General features: G+C 33.0%; 1 long non-coding RNA gene across 1 annotated transcript in view; it reads right to left on the reverse strand.

Moving 5' to 3' along the window:
- The window catches only part of LOC126777608 (uncharacterized), a 185,987-nt gene that overhangs the window by 140,582 nt on the left and 28,407 nt on the right, over positions 1 to 16,998 (reverse strand). The window contains exon 2 of the long non-coding RNA XR_007670066.1: positions 2,821 to 2,891. This is a non-coding gene — a long non-coding RNA (uncharacterized LOC126777608). The remainder of the gene's footprint in view (positions 1 to 2,820; positions 2,892 to 16,998) is intronic.

Below are 16,998 nucleotides of genomic sequence, written 5' to 3' on the forward strand. Positions count from 1 at the left end.
CCGACGTTTTGCTTTCGCCTGTTTATCTTTAGTTATCGCATAAGACTAATACATTCGAAATTAGATTTTATTTCTTAGACGCTAAAGCAAATAATTGAATGAATAAACGAAACATTGTAGCGTACGTTGCGCTTAAAAAACCGCGTTCATTTGTCACCGGCAGATGCAGTAGAATCTATTGTGGGGCCACCGTGTAAGCGTAGTATACATCGGTTTTAAAACCTAGTTGTTATAAATAAGAAATAATAATATATCATTTTCTTTATACGACTGCAATTTTTTAGTTCTCAGTTTCGAATACAAGATGAACAAGTCAACAACATAAATTACACCAATCCAGGTACAATTATTTAAGTTATTTGGTTTTCAGGTGATAAATTGACATAAAAGTTCCAGTTTGGTTAGCAAAGGTATTCTTTCGTGCTTCGGAAAGTCATTGGTATGTTTTACCATCCTTTTAGATAAAACATAGTGCACCTGTATTTCCGCACACACTTATGAACATTGTGTATGTTATGTAATGGCAAAAATATGAACGATAATTGTTATGAAATTATACTTGCCTACTAATTCTTGATACAAAAACAAAACTGAGTACTTTATCGTGGAAATAACTTGTGAGTTGTAATTAATATTGAGCTTCGAAATTGAATGAGATTTACGCCATTTTCTGATACAATATTTAGGAAATTTTCACGCTGATCTTGTGCCCCGAACACAATGGCAGGTGATTGAACAACCTCTTTTGACGCGGGTCCCAGGAAAAAATAGGCGTTTCCTTATAAAGATTCAAGGCGGGCATTTTAGAGTCACACCGTGATATATTAGTAACAGACGACTCATAATAATATCAGATATGTGTCAACTACATAATGATATGCTATAATCATGATATGATTGAGCATAATTTTAAAACAGTATTACCTAAGCAATTATCATAAGTGTATTCAATATATAATCTATAATAGTTTCAATCCATGGTGCCCATGGAGCCCGAATAGTGGGTAGCCTGCTACCCGCTAGGTAATCTTTATCTTTTTCTGTATTCTTGGCACGTTTGTCCTGTAACAAATATTAACCAAATGCGCAACCAACATTGGGATCTAAGATGTTAGGCGTCACAAAATAGCTTACTTACTAAACCCGTGTAGTCAGCTAATAGGAGCAACAAGCTTGAAAGCTCAGGCAAGTAACTTAGCAAACTTCCTAAATATGGACTTATAGTCCATATATTGAAATCGAATTTTGAAAGAGACATCTCGAAAAATCAATTCGTTAATTGCCTGGACCATAAATCTAGTACCTCATGTTCTGTAGCCATACAAGCTAGCCACTAAACTATCGAGCCAACCATAACCGATATCATAGCCCTGGAATTAATCACTCCATAATATTCAGAATTGGTTTTATACAAAAAAATGCTTATTATGTTAAAATTATCGCGACCCTATCGACCTAATTTCTTGCTTTATTAGACCAGGGCCTTTTTAAAGTAATTAGCAATGCAGGGTGAAAAAATTCACTCCTGATATAAAACATTTATTACCTAATTGACACCATCTTTCAAACAAATATTCTTTTCTTTACAATACAAAATATTTTTTTCTAAAATGAAACTTAATTTTATAACTTGGAAAAGTTACAAAAAAAACGTAGAAACTTTTCGGATTGCTACATAGACATGCTTCTAAAAAAACAAGGATGGCCCAGTGGTAAGAACGCGTGAATCTTAACCGATGACCGTGGGTTCAAACCCAGGCAAGCACAACTGAATTACATTTGCAAAATTGTGATTATAATTGATCTCATACTTCACGGTTAAGGAAAACATCGTGAGCAAACCTGCATGTGTCTTATTTAACTGAAATTTGGCCACATGTGTATTCTACCAACCCGGATTGGAGCAGCGTGGTGGAATAAGCTCCAAACCTTCTCCTCAAAAAGGTAGAGGAGGCAGGAGATCTTAGCCCAGCAGTAGGACATTCAAAGGCTGTTACCAAGCAAGCTAATAAGAAACATATTTAGATATATACTAGCGTGTGTGTATACAGAGGAATTCATGTACTCATTTTAATTTGTTCTTATATCCGGACTACGGAAAAACCTGGACAGTTAAACCACAACTAGTGTAAACTTCTTTTTTCACCCAACTGACCCAAAAATAAGGAAATGTTTTTTTAATTTTATATAGCAATTATATGTTTATTTTTTACATTTTCTTTAAACCCAAACGACTTGATGGATTTAAAGATATGGTAAGGTGGTATTTAAAGGTGGTAAGTATAATGATCGATAGCGAAAGAGGCTTATCGGCGTTGTCTTCCTTCTTTTTCTCTCTTCTTTCCTCGGAGCGTATGATACTTCCTCTAACTCGCTTCGGCAAAGATGACCGAAAGAGACAGCGATAAACGCACCTCATCCCGTCACTATAAGCCAGACCAGGTCTGCGAGTCACAATGATTTCATTTTACAATCTTAATCAAGATGTATGATTGAATTATATATACTTAGATACAAAAATGAATATCAAAACATAATAATAATTCTCCAGACCGATTTCAGCCACGGCGGCCAATCTTAAGAGTGATTAGCCAACTACGAAGGGGATATTATAGTGCACAAGTGTGTGCGCAAACACAGGTGCACTCTCTATTCCCTAACTCGCATAATCAGATGGGACGGTAATCCGACACGACCGGAAATAATTCTGGCGCAGGACCAACGGCTTTACGTGCTTTCCGAGGCATGGGAGTGTACACACTTCCAACTTCCAGACTCAGGGCTGCTACTGAGAATTTTCTGACAGAAAAACCCAATAACTTTTTTATTGGCCCAACCTGGGAATTGAACCCAGGACCTCCGGGTCTGCGGCCTTATATCAAGCCACTAGACTAACGAAGCAGGCATATCAAAACATACATAAGATACAACTAAAAAAGTACAGTTCTCAAAATATTTAAAAAAACTTTCGAACTGAACTGAACTCTAAAACATTATCATAAACATAAGCAGGCATTACGAAGATTTACTTGAAACTGATTAATAGGCGTGGAACATTACGTCTTGAATATAAATTAATTATCTATGCTTAAACAAAAAATAAGGACCATAATAAAATATATTCTTACTAAATACAGCACTCTGGGTCTAGTCTTGAAGACTTTTATTAAAGTCGTATTGCTTCATCCGTCACTTTTGTCATTTGCGCTACGCATTTTTATAAAAATACTTAGGATTTTTTGAATTTCGAATACAAATGTAATACGGTGACCATAAGTTTTTTTTATTTATATTTCATTGAATACAAAAATACATGATACAATGCACACAATCCGTCTGTGCTGACCTGAAGTTAGGTTCTCCGAATTATAGGACATAGTGGTCAATCTCAAATATTTTCCGTCTGCACATGAGGTATTACAGCACATGTGAAAGTGCAAGCACAGGTTCTCGATCTATTCTCTGAGTCGCATAATCCGTGCTATACGGAAATCCGACACCGAGGTGTAAGCCGAGGCAGGTGATACTGAAACTGGATTAAAAAAAGAATTAATATCCTTATAATTATATACAAATAACAATAACTTGATAATTAACATTGAAATAAGAACAAGCAATTTGTTACACGTGCATTGTTATCGACCAATATGTACCAAATGTTTACGTTTAATTGGAAAGAGAATTAATTATGTCGATCGAACCTCTTTGTTCTTACCATCCATTGAATACGTAACACCACGTTGTAAGGTGAAGCTCTTGATATCTCTTTCTATCTTATGGTGCACTGTGTTTTTTCTCACTCGCACCGCGATTATAGGTTTTATCTAACTTAACATCTTCGGAAAGTTAAATTAAATAAAAACAATTCAAACATTTTTAAATTCGGAATTGATTTAAAAATATATATGAAAAACATAAACACTTGTAACGGATAGTTTGTTGTTTGGGTATCGTTTTTTTTATTATATATAGTTACTTATTCCTTACTTTTTTATAGGCTTTATTTTTGAAGCGCTGCATGTTTTTATTTTCAAACAGGATCAAAATCGAATTTTATTACTGATAGCTAAAAGATAATCTTAATAACCAAAAAATAAAAGTACAATAAATTTACTTATAAACAAAATTACTATTTTTTTTTAACTGAAACTTTTACCTTTTTTTTATATAGAATAGGAAGGCGGACGAGCATATGGGCCACCTGATGGTAAGTGGTCACCAACGCTCTTAGACATTGGCATTGTAAGAAATGTCAACCATCGCTTACATATCTAATGCGCCACCAACCTTGGGAACTAAGATTTTATGTCCCTTGTGCCTGTAATTAATACCTGTAATACCTTGGTATCCGATACTTATAAGTTGTTATTAAGACTAAATCGAAGACTTTTTTCCACATCGTAACAGCTACCTAAAATGTGTTTGTAATCAATCTAATATAAGGTCTAAATGTCTCAGACATATGGTTGAATCAGCCGTAATTAAATTCGTAGAAGAGTTAAATTTCGCAGACGTTACGTTATCAGAAATTTAATAAAGCGGAGCATAGAATTTTCAATTAATTTGAAAACCTCTTTTTTAACCGTTTTAAAAAATTGCTTTTGTTCTCTATATATGTTTGTATATGCTCCAGTTTTTAAAAAGTAAACAACTGATTTTCATTTATTCACTGGGATTATGTTCATAATCAATTTTAATTTTAGAATAATATGTCGTTTTTTATTAATCAATTTATTTTAAATTAGTTTCTGGCCTGACTCTTTTCTAACTGTGAGAAGGTACCTTATGTCCTTTTCTTACCTCTGACAATGTGGAAGCCAAATTACATATAGTTGAGTAGTCAAGACATGTAATCATAACACATAATAATAAAAAAAAAAAAAGAAAATTCACTATCGCTTTTATAAAAGGAATAGATAATGAATGAACAGACATTTAGCATATCAACGCTTATGTATTATTCATATTATATGTTATTATAGTTGTTATATGTATATATAAGTTTATTCATACTTGCTTTATTTTTGTACTCGACATATCAACAAAAATAAAATGTGCTATTTTCAAGTAGGGTCTTACGAGAACTTTTGAATCGTCATATGAAATGATATATATAAGCCCACATATAGGTCGAAATATAGATTATTCCGAGAAGAACCATTTGTATATTTTAATGTTTTTGTATATTAGACTATTAACTAAATTAAAACAAAATATTTGCTGAACTATATGAACCACAAATCGTGAAAAGTATAATTGTACAAATTCTGAAAATCGAACGGCAAAGTAATGAGAATCGTATATAAAATAAATCAAAGTATACTTTAATTAAGAAGTCTTTAATAAGTTTCTAATTATACAAATTAAATATACAGCCACCGCCGTTTCGATTCTGCCTCAAAGAACCGGAAAGATTAATAACAATAGTTACGATCATACCGCTGTGAAGTTGTTATAATTATCTACAAGGTGTATTCAATAGCATTGTCTGTTTCTGAACGTCAGGGAACTTGTTCAAAACTTTAGAATCTACAATCTTGGACAACCTTAATTACTAAACACGGTAGATTCCTGAACATTCCGAAATTTCCCGAATATCTGGAAACCCTACGTGAAGCAAAGTTAATTAATTCATTTTAGTTAGACGACGAGAAAGATGAGCTTTGCCGACTACTTTCTTCGTGAATATAGTAATTCAGTATTTAGATTTCATATCTCTAAGTAAGGCGATCATATATTAAATTAGGATATCAATTAAAACTCTTAAATGTCTTATTTCTCACAATACATGAGGCACTGCGACTAAATTACGAGACGATCAACCTCATATTAAAAAGCTACAATTGCACATCGTATCCTATGCTATGGTTACAGTAACGCGTCACACCAAGAACTTCTTATATAACACCAACGACAATGACGACCTTAAAATGGCGATCCATAACAGGGGTGACCCTATCATGTGCAGGCTGGCAGAATCTAGAACCGGCCTAAGATCAATTGACAACAAGAAAGATAACTGACTCAAAACATTACGTAGTTTTTTTCCTATCAATATGCCGGAAACAAAGGAGACCAATAGATTTTTAAACCTTTGCCGACCTCAATTTCGTCGGCTCATTAACTTTCAAACCAGAATACAAAGTATTAATGTTTCTCTGTATATCAATAGGTAAATGGTGACGTGGTGATCCTGCAAAGCCCTGCCACCTGTAGATTAGATAATATTAGCAAAAGAGATAGCTCCTCTAATACTCACTGGTAGGACTTTGTGCAAGATCGTCTGGTTAGGTACCACCCACTCATCAGATATTTTACCGCAAAATATCTATCTCTAAATATCTGATATTGTTGTGTTTTGAAGGGCGAGTGAGCCAGTGTAATTACAGGCACAAGGGATATATCATCTTAGTTCCCAAGGTTGGTTAATAATATATATATAAAACAGTATTACATCAAAGGTGATTGATTTAGAAGAAGAACATCACTTTATATTCAGATACTGACCCCGTTACAAGCTGAATGTGTATATTGATCTTTTGTCTCAATTAAAATGAATACCGCTCGGATCTAAGTAAGACGGTATCAAGTTAATAATTAAATTTTGAAGATATTTTGTTATTTTCAACTCCTTCTCAGTTTAATTTTGTGTTCGTATTTACTAAAGAAATTGAATTAACCTATGACATTTAAATTATATTTCAAATGATACATGTATTTGTTAAGGGCGAGAAAGATATGTGTGTCAGTCATATTAATTTAACTCGATTTGTGTTTGTACTATGAGAAAACTTGTCTTCTTGTTACCATTTATTCTATGATAGACTATGTCGAATTTTGAACACAGCAGCCAATCTCTCGATAAGCCAAAGGCTAAAGGCATATATAGTGCATAGTTGTGTCCGCAAACATAGATACACTCTCACTCTCATAATCCGATGAGACAGCAATCCGACACGACCGGAAAGAGTTCAGGCGCAGGTTCAACGATTTTACGTCCTTTCTGAGGCACGGGTAAAATCCAATAACTTTTTACTGGCTCGATCTAGAACTTGAATCCAGGACCTCGGGATTTGTGTCCTTATATCAATATTATATAGATAATTCTCACAAAACTAACGAGGCAGTCTGGAGTCAATTATTCTATATAATATTTATATCACAATAATGTCTTAAAGTATAGAATGAAGAAATCTATAATATTTTCATTATCTAAATCTTATCCGATAAATAACATGCCTTAAACAAAACTCCAAGGAACTCTTTAATCTTACAGAATAAGTTCATTAAGGTTGCTTACCAATTCCATGCAAGTGTAACTTTGTATAAGAAGTTTTGGGAGTGATGTTTTGAATTATTCACTTCGTTATTCAGATAAAATAGTTAAAAAATCTATCCATGTATATTCAGGTATAGAGAAATTGTGTATATACATTTATTTACATGATTACTTACTTTGAAGACTTACACAAAGAATATACAAATCAATAATAACGATAGCTATACAAATGATGACACGTGGAATGGTGGCAAGGATCAGCATTTGCCTTTGCAAATGTAGAATAATTTAAATTGGAATCGCTACGGTTCTTAACATTTTTTTCATGATACGAGGTAAATGTCGCACATTTAATATAGCGTTACAGTCCATAACTTTTCTATAAAGAAATCAGTGCTTAAAGCACACGTGTTATTAGTAGACCTATTAATTATAATATGAATATATAGTGTCAAAAATTATTATTTTTTTTTTATTTTACTTCTTACAACTATAATTACGGACAGTCCTAATGCGATAGTGTAGTTCAATACTTACACTTACTTACACAAGAAAAACAATGTAGTTTATCGGTTCGTGTACCTTATCTCATGTAACGAATGAGGTGAAAATTTGATAAAGTTAAATACCGACTACGGTTTTTTAGTTTCTGTCAAATTATGTTGTGTATCCAGTAAACAGTAACAGTAATAGCCTGTGAATGTGTTACTGCTGGGTTAAGGCTCTCCCTTTTTGAGGAGAAGGTTTGAGATTATTCCACCACCCTGCTCCAATGCGGGTTGGTGAAATACACATGTGGCAGAATTTCAGTGAAATTAGACACATGCAGGTTTCCTCACGATGTTTTCCTTCACCGTTAAGCACAAAATGAATTATAATCACAAATTAAGCACATGAAAATTCAGTGGTGCGGGAACCCACGATCATCGGTTAAGGTTCACGCGTTCTTACCACTGGGAAATCTCGGCTCAGTTTTTCTTATATTATCATCTTGATACTTATCCTTTCATTAAATTAGAAGTAACTAATTAGAAGTTAAACTTTTAATTTATAAGAGTATTTATTGCTTTGCACATAAGCGAGACAAGTTATACTAGCAACACTTGAAGGCGAGTATCGATACCAAAGTACTGATCCAGAGGAGTAGTTTGGATCCAAGAATATTCATCATGTGATAAATTTAGAATTTTCTATTTATAGATAATATTATAAAGTGAGGTTATGTCAGAAAAATTCAATTTGGGCTCGACCGTCGATGAGGTGCTTCAATACGGTAAAATAGTTATATTATAAGAATTTAAGATACTCAATGTCAATGTTCAATTCGACGACGTCATATAACTAAAGACATAATATGAACACAATCATATAAACAAAACCACGCTTCACTTGTTAAAAGTGATTGAGGATTGAAGTGATAGCGTAAACGAAGGTGTTAAAAGGTTCATATATTAACAATCATCATCACTCTTTGAGGGTACTATCCATGATGCCAGGAAAGAGCATATACCTATGCGATTCAACTTGTGTTAAACTTAGCTTATTAAATTATTATTAACCGTATATTCTAAGATAAGAAAATAATTAATACCTACCCTTAAATTTTCTTTGTTTTTTATAGTATAGGTAAGCGGGCGAGCATATGGGCCACCTGATGGTAAGTGGTCACCAACGCCCATAAACATTAAAAAAAATTAAACTCCGATGCGGCAGTCCAAACCGCCTTCAAAAGTTTTATTGATTCTCACCCCCATGTTTTTTAGTAAAGGGATCAATGAACTACCTATGAGATGGCAAAAGTGCATTGATAATAACGGTGCATACTTTGATTAATTAAATATATTTTACAAAAAAAAATTACTTTATATTCCTCATATATATATTTATATATATATATGTAATTATAAATACGAAAACTATTAACATCATTATCTAATTACCTGCATATATTTTATAAAAAAAAATTACTTTATATTCCTCATATATATATTTATATATATATATATGTAATTATGAATACGAAAACTATTAACATTATTATCTAATTACCTGCATCAAACCTGATTGAAATATGTATGATAATTGATTACAAATTCATAATATGAAATACGTTCTCGAAATCTTGTTACATTTCCACATTGCATATATTTAGCTTTGTTCGAGACAAAGATTATTTATCAGCTTATTTAATAATTTATCAACATAAATAAAATATAACGAACGAAAAATAGATAATGTGTGTGCTGTATCAAAAAATTACTTTTAAAAAAAATAGTGAAATACTGTATTATAACAATATTTTAAATAATTAATACGCGAATCATACACGTGTGGAAATGTAACAAGATTTCGAGAACGTATTTCATATTATGAATTTGTAATCAATTATCATACATATTTCAATCAGGTTTGATGCAGGTAATTAGATAATAATGTTAATAGTTTTCGTATTTATAATTACAGGCACGAGGGACGTAAAATCTTAGTTCCCAAGGTTGGTGGCGCATTGGCTATAAGCGATAGTTGACATTTCTTACAATGCCAATGTCTAAGGGCGTTGGTGACCACTACCATCACGTGGCTCATATGCTCTTCCGCCTTCCTATTATATAATATATATATACAATTATAATATTTCACCACATATACATGTTTTTCATAAAATAAATAAATATTACTTCATCTATCCGAAATAAGTTTGATAGAGATCGATCTCTTAGTGGCGATAAGAAAGCCTTTCGAATATCCTATATTTTTCATTCTATAATTATTTAATTTGCGTAATTTATCTCAGTAGAAAACAAAGAAATCAAGTTTCATTATTCTTGAAAATATTGTAGTTAAAATTTCAATTATATTACAATAGGAATTTTGAGAACATAATAATATACGACAAGGGAAACTCCTACGTGGAAATGTTTTACCTACTAAGCCCGTGGCAGATACCACGGAACTTCAAATAAAGCTGACTGAGGCCGTTTTTGTATGACCCTTATAATGGAACGTCGTGCCGTATCAGCCCACTTGAAACCTTATGTGCGGTGATAATGATTTCGGTTAGAACGGAGTATCAACCAATACATCAAAATTATAATCGTAAAATAAGACAAAATTTTAAGCTAATTTTAAATATATTTTTTAAAGTAAATAGATATTGTGAGAATGTTTGTCAAAAAGAAAATAGCTTATACTCGCTCTAATACATACTACTATTGTTGCTATCCAGTTTGCTAGTATAATCAGTACTTACTGTCAGGTGTGATTTTGATTAAGACTGATAACAACCAAACTGTACAAACTATTCTATGTGATAAAATGTTTTTAAGTTAATGAAAGCCTTCATTAACTTAAAAACATTTTATCACATAGATATAAGATTTAATAGAGTCAAAAAAATGTAAATCTTATATATTTTTGGATATGTTCAATATTTACAACAATTCCTAAAAGAAATCAAATGCATTACCAGTAAATTTTCATGTATTTAATTTGTGTTCATAATTCAGGTATCTTGTGCTCAACGGTTAAATAAAATATCTCAAGGAAACCTGCATGTTTAAGATGAAATGCCACTAGAGCACTTACTTACTGTATGAAAGCAGTATTGTGATATAAGTTTCGTTTCTCCTCAAAAAAGAGGACATCCAATAATCATTACGTTATATAAATTACTACATAATTCATGCGTCACAGATTTTGAAATAGTCATTGTAATTAGTAAAAAAAATACAGAAAGTACTATGAATTTGCTGAGAATTAAAGAAATAAATTAAACCAGAGTTTCATATCAAACTAATATTATATAAAATTATACGAACCAAGCATTCATTAAAATAAATAGTTGACTATAACAATTTCAGCTAAAGTAAGTCGCATTAACGAAGCAATAGAGAGCAGTGCAGGTGTGTGAAATCACTAGAGGGTTCGTAACTAGACGTGAGTTCCTGTGAGAGGTTGCGTCTATTTTAGTTAAGTATAAATGAAGTAACAGCCTGTTTATATCCCACTGATGGGCATAAATTTCCGATTCTCTTAAGGAAATAGTATAGAGCATATTCCAGAACGCTCTCCTATGGTGGATATGTATGTAGCAGTTATTGCTCACGAGCAAATTCAGAACAATTTAAGAATACATCATGTTACATAACTCTTTTCTTTGTCGCACCATTAAAAAATTGAACTCTTTACATTACTCTACCTTTTCACACGTGTTCCCCTCTTATTACAACCCGGGTTCCTTCAAACGAGGCGTGAAGAGGCATCTTGTGGGCCGGCAAGTCGGGGGCGACTAGTGCAGGACATTCTTCCCGACTGTACTGGCCGTCGTAGGGTTTGGACTCCACTACCACTTACCATCACCAGATGGAGTGAAGTCATTTGCTTTCCCGGTATACTGCCGCGTTGTTCTTGGTTATAATGATTCTTAAGTCCTGGGTTCAAAACTGGAGTCAGGCCAATTAAAATTGTCACCGAAATTTGGAAGTGTTTACACTCCCGTGTCTCAAAATACTCATCGGAGTATGAAAGTGAGCCTGTGTTTGCGCAAGGTGTGCACACTTGTGTATCTCTTGCGCAGTTGGCCAGTCTCCGTTAGTATTAGACCGTCCACGAAATTGGCCAGGCCACTATATTTTAGTTTGGAAGCTTTTACTTTAACTACTATTATTACTAATCATGTAATGAAGAAACGATTATTTTAACAATCACTTCAATTATAATCTTAGCATGTTAACTATTAACCCCACTTTTTATTTAATTATGGTACGTAGTCATCACCTGTAGACAGGCAATTTAAGACATATTAATCATCCCTCATGATGTCCATGAATCACCGACCTAAGGAGGAGCTAAGATTTTTCCCATTAGTTATACTGGATCACTCACGCATCAAACCGGAAACAGTGAAAGATAGCTGCTGTAGTTCAGAATAATCAAGAATTTATTTTCACTTGAAGCATAACTGAGAAGTATTTGGGTTCTCAAGCTAGAAATAAAACTATTTGAATAATACGACCACCATTTCAATATTGTTCAATATAAGTTCCTTAAAAAGCCTTTAATATCTTATATAGGTATCCTTTACTATAGTAATAAAAATATTAAAACTACATATTTATATTTACAAGTTTATAGTTGGTCTGGGTGTATGATTCTGAAGCAACTAAGGCTGACGTATAATAATATATGTTATGCTATTCTTATACCTTATGTTAACTAGTAATGTAAATAAAAATTCTTAAATAAATAGTTACTTCATAATTATAGTGGTCATATCTTATGAATTATTTGATATAAAACAAATAAGTCAGCGTTCCAATTAAACAAAATCCTAACTAATATTATAAATGTGAAAGTGAGTTTGTTTGTTTTTTACGCTTTCACGTTTTAACTACTTACCGTAACAGCCTGTGAATGTCCCACTGCTGGGCTAAAGGCCTCCTCCCCTTTTTGAGGAGAAGGTTTGAAGCTTATTCCACCACGCTGCTCCAATGCGGGTTGGTGGAATACACATGTGGCAGAATTTCAGTGAAATTAGACACATGCAGGTTTCCTCACGATGTTTTCCTTCACCGTCAAGCACGAGATGAATTATAATCACAAATTAAGCACATGAAAATTCAGTGGTGCTTGCCCGGGTTTGAACCCACGATCATCGGTTAAAATTCACGCGTTCTTACCACTAGGCCATCTCGGCTTCTTTTTAACTACTTAAGGGTACAAAAAAAGACATAAGGTAAGGTAGGTACCTTACCCCCCTTGAAATTAGTTTTAAACTAGTTAGTTTTGCTAACTTATCGTTTTTGCATGTTTCTTTTTTACTTCACCTGTCATAACTGCATTTTAAACTATAATAGTTCCAATCTATCGACTGAGCTATATATAATATTTGTATATTAATTTCCGATACTTAAATTGCAAAGATCTTATACAGCACGTATATTTATCGTATTCATTAATGTCATTTTAAAATTTCGACCAAATAAAATAGTTTAATAAACTACTTACAAAAAAAGCAAAATATATTCAATAGAAAAGCAGACATTGAGCTATGTATATATTGTGATAAATTCTTCCAAATACGTAATAAAAAATATGCTTCTCCTCGTCAGTGACAAAATTTATGTTATTTGTATTTTACCGAAGATGTTATGTTATGTGAAATTACTCGATTGTGAATTTATTTTATTAAATATTAAGTATATATATTGCACAATGAGTAAGCCGTATCCATCCTAAAAATCTTTCGAGAAATGATTAACTATTTTTAATGGAAACGCGCCTTAATATTCGTTAAAGTTACAAATGTTACTATTGTTTTAAGTGGAAAATGCAACGTTTAAAAACAGGATAAAATGAAATTAAAACGTGATGTAAAAAACCATTAATTTTTTAACGCATCTCTTGAAAACATTTCAAATTCGGTATTCCAGTTTTAAATACACGTTTTTAACATTAAGTTTTAGTTACTCGTATTTTAACGAAGTGAAAAAGAATTTTGAATTATTTTTTATAAATTCCTTTTCATAAATAAAATAGGGCGCGTGCAACTCTGAACACATGACAGAAAATAACCCTCATCTGCCCATTGGATCATTTTCAACCCATTAAAAAAAAATTAACAAAAAAAACTAAAAATTTATACTATTGTAAAAAAAAACTGTACATTTTGAACATACAAAATGATAAATTTAATGAAACATTCTATTTAACTAAGCTGTTTAATCCCAAAGGGTAAGGACCAACAGTTATGTTTAACACGTTGACAGTCCCTGCATCACATATGATACAAATTTATCTTTCACCATACGTCCTTGCATCACATCTGATGCAAGTAGGCGTACAGACTCTACACCGTTTATTGGCGAGGACGTCTGAGTTAGGGAAATAAATATTATTAGGACGTCTAGAATAGATATTAAGAAAAGTAAAACACCAATGAACCAACACATTTTTTTTACTGAATGAAAATATTGCTAAGACAAAAAATCAATGAAATTCGTTAAAGAATGGGATACAAAATGGCTTATTACATTGCTTACACTCTGTGTGTACCTGAGGTGATATCTTCTGAGCTTCTTTTGTGGTGCTGCCAGCATCCTTCAATTTCTTGTAGCAACTAAGACAACGTTTTCTTGCAATTTTACCATTAGCTATTCTAGGTATATTGGTAATTTTATGCGATGAAGCCATTAGAGATCTTGATGGCCCTGTAGCGGGTACAGCTAATGCTCCAATTGTCAATATTTTTTTTATTATGTATTCATGGCCAGCTAATAATCTAAATTTTTTGGTTGGATTTAATTCATTGTGAAGGATGATGGCGTTCACAACTCCAATAGACAAAATATCTGCTGCTATCTTTTTGTACCAAATACATGTCTTTCGCACAGGAGAATTGTAGCTTGCTAATTGATCCGCTAGATCAATTCCTTTTTTTCCATTATTATACGTAAGCACCATCTTTGGTTTCATAATAGGTCGAAAACCTCCAGATAGCTGCATTTCATGATTGTGGCATGTAGATAACATGAAAATATCACGTTTGTCGTGCCATTTGAGGCACGTCATGCAGTCATTTTGTTGAGCGGCGACTTCACCCTTTTTCAATGGTTGGTGTACCACCTCATAAGGAAGCCCTCGCCTTATTTTTCTGACAGTTCCACAAATTCATGAAGAAGTGGGTGGTAATACAACTTATCCTTTTTCCAGTATGATTCTAGAGTAGGAAAATTTAAAAGGCCTGTGAAAAGATACACTCCCAAAAACCTGGTCATTTCTTCTGGAGACACATCTTTCCAACGAGTAACACGACAATTGCGTGTGTTGCTTCTGCCTGACTCTAACTGTTGCCTTGCATATCGGTTTGTTTCGGCCACCATTAACAGAATGAGATCACGGTCAAAAATAGCACAAAAAATATTCCATAATAAATCGTCATTTACATGGAATAAGGCTTCATGGCGTAGTCCCTCACTATAACCTGTAAAACTTTCTCAGGGCAAAGTTACCAAATTAGTATGCCAATCTTGAGAGGGCGGGTAAGTGGGAGCTGGTGAACCACTTGGTTCGACAGGATCGTTAGTTTCCATTATAAATTGCTCAATTACCTCAATGGAATCTTCGTTTTCCAAAAGTTCTTGTTCTTCCAAAGGTAACTGGATATCAATGGAATCACTGATTGCGGCATCTTCTAATTCCAAGAAAACTTCATCTTCTCCATCACTTTCTTCCAAAATACGCAGCAAATTAGCATCACTTAACGGTCGGGAACTCATTTTTGCTAACTATTTTGTGCAACAATAGATCTGCGATGCTCGATTAATTATGATTAACGTTTATAATTATTTTTATGCAACTACCGCAAGAAAACTAAAACAATTAGTTATATGAATACCCACATTTTTTGCTTCGACGTTCCCTGCATCATATGTGATACACTAAAATTAAGGACGAGACGTCCTTGTATCACATGTGATACATGCTGAAAATAACTGTAATATTACAGTGACGGAGATTTCAAGTATAAATTTATTAAATGTGAAGTATTTCTAACTACCTTTAATAAAAAAACCGCAGGACGCCACGTGAAGGTTGTTGGATTTGGCCTGGACAGTCAACGTGTTAATATAATAACACAAAAAATGTTCTATTTAAAGCTTTTGTTAATGTATGAAAATAATTGAAATAGGCCAGTCGCTACACCTTTACCATATGCTTTAACTCTTTCAGAACCTGGGTGGAGCTGATATATCGATTTTTGCACACACTACACATATCATATATCGAGGTGCTGACATGTATGTATATCATTTACGAGAACTGTCCAAATCTATAATTTCGTTGATATTTCCGTCTCACATCTGTGTAGAGATATAAGACGGAAATATCAACGAATTTGTTCATCAACGCGTTAGAAGACGTTTAATTGGACTGGATATTGCATATGTATATCGCACATCTTCAATTTTAGCGATGATGCCATCATAAAGAATGAAAACTGTTTCAATATACCAGTGGAAATGATTATCGTTTAAATAAAAAGGCATGTTTTCATTTCACTTTCTACGACAGGTGTGATATTTAATAAAAATGAAATAATAAAATATGTATTACGAATAAATTCAATATTAATATATAGATACTCACGATTTTTTTCTGTCTCGTAGAATAAGATTTCGACTATGCCAATGAAATTCATACCTTCGTAGAAATGTAATAATTGAGGTCACCGGATCTCGCACGTGACTCGAATGAAACATGTAACCTGCCCTTTATTAAGAATTTTTATTGATAATATACACAAATACCTTGTCGGTGTTGTGGATAGCTCGTGTGGCAGTGGATATTAAGGTCTGTTGTTGGAAACAGAAGAATAATTATTAGGTAATTTTTGAGAAAAACTCTTATTCAATGAATATAATGATAACATCTCTTGCGTAAAAGCTTAACTTGTATAATACGAAAAAAACTATTTTAAGGCAATATTGAAATTTATTAATTTTAAAAATGGACACTTTCGCGTGGCGTTACGAGATGCGTTAACACAATGACAGGTAATTTGGTAAAATGTATATTTTTCTCCTTTGATATTAGCAATGTTATTGAATTATTACTTATTATGAAGCATGACTGTCTCATTGGTCTAGTGGTTAGATGTAAAGCAGACCCGGCGGTTCTGGGTTCAAATCCCAGGTCTGTCGAATAAAAAAGTTATTGAA

The sequence above is a fragment of the Nymphalis io genome, chromosome 23, assembly GCF_905147045.1.
Source record: "Nymphalis io chromosome 23, ilAglIoxx1.1, whole genome shotgun sequence".
Lineage (NCBI taxonomy): Eukaryota > Metazoa > Arthropoda > Insecta > Lepidoptera > Nymphalidae > Nymphalis > Nymphalis io.